At 42.6% G+C, this 5,073-nt stretch overlaps 1 long non-coding RNA gene across 1 annotated transcript; it reads right to left on the bottom strand.

Moving 5' to 3' along the window:
• Positions 1-1,270: 1,270 nt before the first annotated feature.
• LOC138819694 (uncharacterized) lies at positions 1,271-3,831 on the bottom strand. The gene is made up of 3 exons (XR_011369580.1): positions 3,701-3,831; positions 2,380-2,560; positions 1,271-1,469 (listed from the first exon to the last, which is right to left on the bottom strand). It is a non-coding gene; the product is annotated as an uncharacterized lncRNA (long non-coding RNA).
• Between the last annotated feature and the right edge of the window lie 1,242 nt (positions 3,832-5,073).

The raw sequence follows: 5,073 nt of genomic DNA, 5'->3' as shown, positions 1-5,073 counted from the left end.
TGTATATTACCCTTAGCTTCAGTTTCCTTCTGCAATGTTCCGGATTGTGTGATTTTCTGATCAGAAGCTCATTGAAATAATCTTTGCTCAAGCACGTCTGCATACTGTTCCTCCCACCACTACCCTCAGCATCTGATGCTCTGACCCATTAGGACAGAAGCAGAGACCTGCGTGCCATCCGAAACTCCCCCCCCCTCCTCTCCGGATTGGAAGGAACTTTCTGGGGGCTTCCTTTAATCCCAGGCTACTCCCTAGCTTCTACCCCTCTGCCCCCATGGTGACCACGTGGCTTGCTCTGGCTTTCTCTCCCATCGCAGGAACTGTCCAACTTGCTCTTCTGCTCCCATCTTTAGAATGTGATCTTCCCAAGGCTGGGTCCTAATTATTTCCTACTCCGCTTAAGTCTTCCTCCCCTCTCCTCCCTGCCCCTCCCTCCCCCTCGCCTCTTCTCTTCCTTTCTTTCTTGTTCTCCTCCCATATCTCACACCCCCCTCCTGCCCTTCCTTCCTTCCTCCCTTCCTTCTTTCCTTCTTTCTGGCTTCCTTTGAGACAGCATCTCACTATATTGTCCAGCTGTGGCCCTGAAACTCTTGGGTTTAAGAAATCTTTAGCATCCTATTTCCTAAAATCTTTTGTGGCTCTTCTTTCCACCCCTAGTAAAACCTGAATAGTTTTACTCATGTTTCTAATCCTATTCACAACTCATACTGGACTTAACTGTTTTGATGTACCTTTAATAGAGCTTACAGGCCCATGTGTAAGACTCTCAACAGGGCTGTGGGTTGGCTGCTCAGCCTCAGAGAAACTCCCTATGGTGGCCCCTGGTTGGTGCCCTTGGAGGAAGTATGTGCACGTAAATGTGCACAGACTCACGCAGCGGCCCACAGTGCCATTGCTGGTTCCTGAAACTGTGCCTGGCAAACAGCTGGAGTTCCAAAAATGCCACTGAAAATTGAACTATTAAATTTAATGGTTACTGAGCTGGCTAAGGGCTCTAGAGAATTTATTTTAGCCATAATATTTTCCATTTTTATTGCTCAGGTCATTTCATGCAAAGAAAACCTACATTTCAAACTGAGAAATTAACTGAATTTCTGAGATAAATGGCAAAGGAACGAAGCAATCATTTAACCGAGTTGCTTAAGAAAAGACTCATTGCTTAAGAATGATGAACTCAGGTTACAGATACTTTTAATGATAGCAGGCAAAATTCATTTCTTTTCCATTCTTTTCCATTCACATTTGGATCTGTATTTGTGTGTTACTCATAAATAACTACCGGCCTACCAGCGTGGGACACTTGTATTTCTATATCTTTGAAGATAAGAGAAACTTACCAGATGGATTAGGTTTCATAATCATTTATATGAGTCTTTGAACTGGAAAATATTCCTCATTCTCAAGCATTAACTATGCCGCTGGAAAGTAATTCTACGTTTTATTGAAGAGGAAGTGTAACATTTTCAAAACTGCAAGCCAACAGAAAAAAAAATGTAGATAAGTAAAGAAAATCTGGTTGGTTAACTACAATTCTAACATGCCCAGGATTATAAAATTTAAAAGCCACGATCGGCTTTGTATTTTATTCACTTGCAGCATAAAATCTTCTCCATCTTCCATTTCTTAGAAGTACTGGAACCCTGCAGTGTTGGAATGTTTTCATTCTGAATCATCTTTGGGCTCTGAGGTGAATGGATGGGAGATCTGTGGTCAGGTCAGGTAAAGCTGGCCTGACAGATCCTAACTGGTCCTGGGTCTGTACATTACATTTCTTGAAATTGATAACCATATAATAAATGACAACCCTTTGCCTCCAAACCCACCTACAAAATACAAATGCTGCTACTAGTCTGATATATATACGTATATATATATATATATATATATATAACAGTCTGTTATATATATATGTATAAATATATAAAAAAGCAGAAGACATTTTATGATAGCACAGCATTTCCTCCTTTTTCTCTGTGGTATCATTTGAAGTCTGTTTTTTAGAACAGAAGTTGAACAAATGAATCCGTCTGTCCTCACTTTCAGTTGTCAGCAGTGTTTCAGTGTGAGATGAAATAAATTGCCCAGCCCTTTCATCTTCTATAATCAGCTCTGCACAGCTGAGTACACCCACAGCCCCGCACTGTTTCTGCCAGCTCTCTCTGTGTGGAATGGAAGTCTTTGTTAGTGCCATATTTCCATCTCTACCCTGGAGTGGGCTTATTTTGAGTCCCTCCTTCCTTTCTTTCCCTCTTGTCTCTTCCACTTCTTTATATCCAATGTGAAAGTTTGTAGTCAGTAGGATAATTAAAAAAAAAAACATATACATATTTGACCCCAGAACATGCTTTTGTTCAATCTCAGTATTTTCTGTGTGTTTACCTGCATGGGGCTTGAACTCAGGGCCTGGGTACTGTCTCTTAGCTTTTCGTGCTCCAGGCTAATGCTTGACCACTTCAGCTGCATCTCCATTTTCAATTTTTGCTGGTTAGCTGGAGAGAAGAATCTCTAGGATTTGATTGCTTAGGCTGACTTCAAGTCTCGATCCTCAGATCTCAGCCTCCTGAATAATAAGGATTACAGGTATAAGGTACTTGTGCTCATCTACTTTCCCACACTTCAATAATTTAAAGTACAATAGAAAATTTGTCAAAGCCAACATTGATATGTAACCATTCATTACATCTACAGTTATAGTATAGTTGTGTGTGCAATCTTATTACTTTCCTTATATACATATCTATAAGATTTACAAGATCAAGACGTTCTTTTTTGTCACTCATAGAGTTGAACGTGGGGCCTTGGCACTGTCCCTGAGCTTCTTTTGCTCCAGGCTAGCCCTCTACCACTTTGAGCCACAGTACCACTTCCAGTTTTCTCATAGTTAATTAGAAATAAGCATCTCACGGACTTTCCTGTCCGGCTTGGCATCAAACCACAATCCTCACATCTCAGCCTCCTGAGTAGCTATGGTTACAGGTGTGAGCCATCAGCACCTGGCTAAGATCAAAACTTCCTACTCTTTCCTCTGTGTGTGGGGGTGGAGGGGTGCCATTATTGGTCTTGAACTCAGCATCTCCTGTTCCCGTTTATCTATTTTACTTAAAGCTGGTGCTCTACCACTCTACCACTTGGGACATACTTCCATTTCTGGCCTTTGGCAATTAATTTGATCTCATGAAATTGTCTACCTGGGCTGCCTTTACCACAATTCTCAGATCTCATCCTGCTGAGTAGCTAGGATTATAGGCATGAACATCCACTCAAAATTTTCTACTCTTTTTATTTTATTTTTTGTCACTTTTGGGGCTTGACTCAAGACCTGGGCGCTGTCCCTGAGCCTCTTTGTGCTCAAGGCGAGCACTTTCCCACTTGAGCCATAGCACCACTTCCAGGTTTTGAGCAGTTAATTGGAGATAAGAATCTCAGGGTAACTTTTCTGCCTGGGCTGGCTTCAAACCATGATCCTCAGATCTCAGCCTCCTGAGTGGCTAGGATAAAATTTTCTACTGTTAAGCCACATCTTCACCGTGCTTCATTTGCAAAAGTAGAGAAGCAACATGTTGATATTTAAGGCACCAAAAGCAGGGCAGAGACAGTACAGTGCTGATTTAATCTCCCTCATACCAGACTCTGTGTCAAATTATTAGAGAACAAAAACCCAGCATGGCTGTTTGGTTCAGGGTTAGGAAAAGATACTTGCTATAACTGTAGATGTTTGTTGCTCTTCCTGTTTGCTGTTCTCTTTTCTCTGCATGCCTTTGGTGGGCGACCGTGGTCCTTCCTGTTCTCTCTTCCTCCTCCTCCTCTCCCCACCCACCATCCTCATCACCATGCTGGCCGAATGCTGCTGGTGCATACAGAGTGTGCACAGTGGCAGACACTGTTCTTGGGGCCTTCTGTGTGCTAACTCAGTTATTCCACAGAACAGAATTATGACATCAGTCTGACTGTTGCTTTCATCCTCCAGATGCGGCTATGGAGGCTGCATTTGGCTTCTATTTCGTGGAGATGAGTGGAAATTCCATTCATGGAAGGTCTCACAGGTAGCAAGTGGCAGAGCTGAGATCCAAACCTGTCGGTATTTGCTTTATGAGAATGCTTCTACCAAGACAGACAGATGACTGGCTTCCCAGCTCCCTCTACCCAGATTGGTTCAAGGCTGGTCAGGTGGCCCAAGTGGAAGCAGTGGATACAGCCAGAGGCCTTTCTTCTTGTCTTTCTGTAGGGGCTGCACACCTGCTAAGCTAGGACTCTTGGGCTGTCAGGGGACATGTGCATCATACACAGAGATGGAACACTGAAATTTATTGAGTTCTGGACCATCTGCCACCAAATCCAATTTAGTCCACAGAAGCCAGTAAGTTTCCCGGGTTTGCTCAAGTTAGCTATGTATGGATTTCTATCACTGAGAGAGGAGAGGTCAGTGTTAGAGGGATAGGCAAAATTTCAAAAATGTCTAGGGTAATGCTAGATGGCCCTTTGATCTGGCCTTGCTGGAATGCACCTCACCCCCTTGCCATTTTCCAGAGCGTCCATCCCTGCACAAATGGCAGTGTGCATCAGCCAAGACACTGGCTTCTTAAAAAAGAAGAAAGAAAGAAAGTAGCCTTCCTGAGGTGAGAGGATATGTTGGCCCAGAAATGTGTATTGATCTTTTCAATTTGAACTTACAAATTCAAATTTTATCTCCAACAGGAAAAAGCTAGAAATGAATTAGTGTTTTTCTAGCCACTTTCTGGGGAGAGTCATCAACAACACTTGAAAACCAATTATAACCAGAACAGACTGAAAAAGCAATTTTCCTGGATGCCTTTCTCTACATGCTGTTGGACACCAGTGTATAAGAAGTTATTTCTCCCTAAGCTTTTATTCAAATTAGGACTTCTCTCAAGACCAAACCCTCCCAGTTTAAATAGTAAGACACCAACACTATGCAAATGACACATGTTGGAAATATAAAATAAACATCCATCTCTCATGGATTTTCTTAGTAGTAGACCAGGAGAGCTCCTGGTATTCTGGGGGATGGCCCTGTGGACAGTGTTCATGGGATGGTTGAAGACTTGGTTTGTT

Source organism: Dipodomys merriami, unplaced genomic scaffold, assembly GCF_024711535.1.
Source record: "Dipodomys merriami isolate MVZ:Mamm:240054 unplaced genomic scaffold, mDipMer1.0.p SCAF_81, whole genome shotgun sequence".
Classification (NCBI taxonomy): domain Eukaryota; kingdom Metazoa; phylum Chordata; class Mammalia; order Rodentia; family Heteromyidae; genus Dipodomys; species Dipodomys merriami.
Note: the sequence above shows the minus strand (reverse complement) of the source record. Positions and strands in the feature narration are given on the sequence as shown.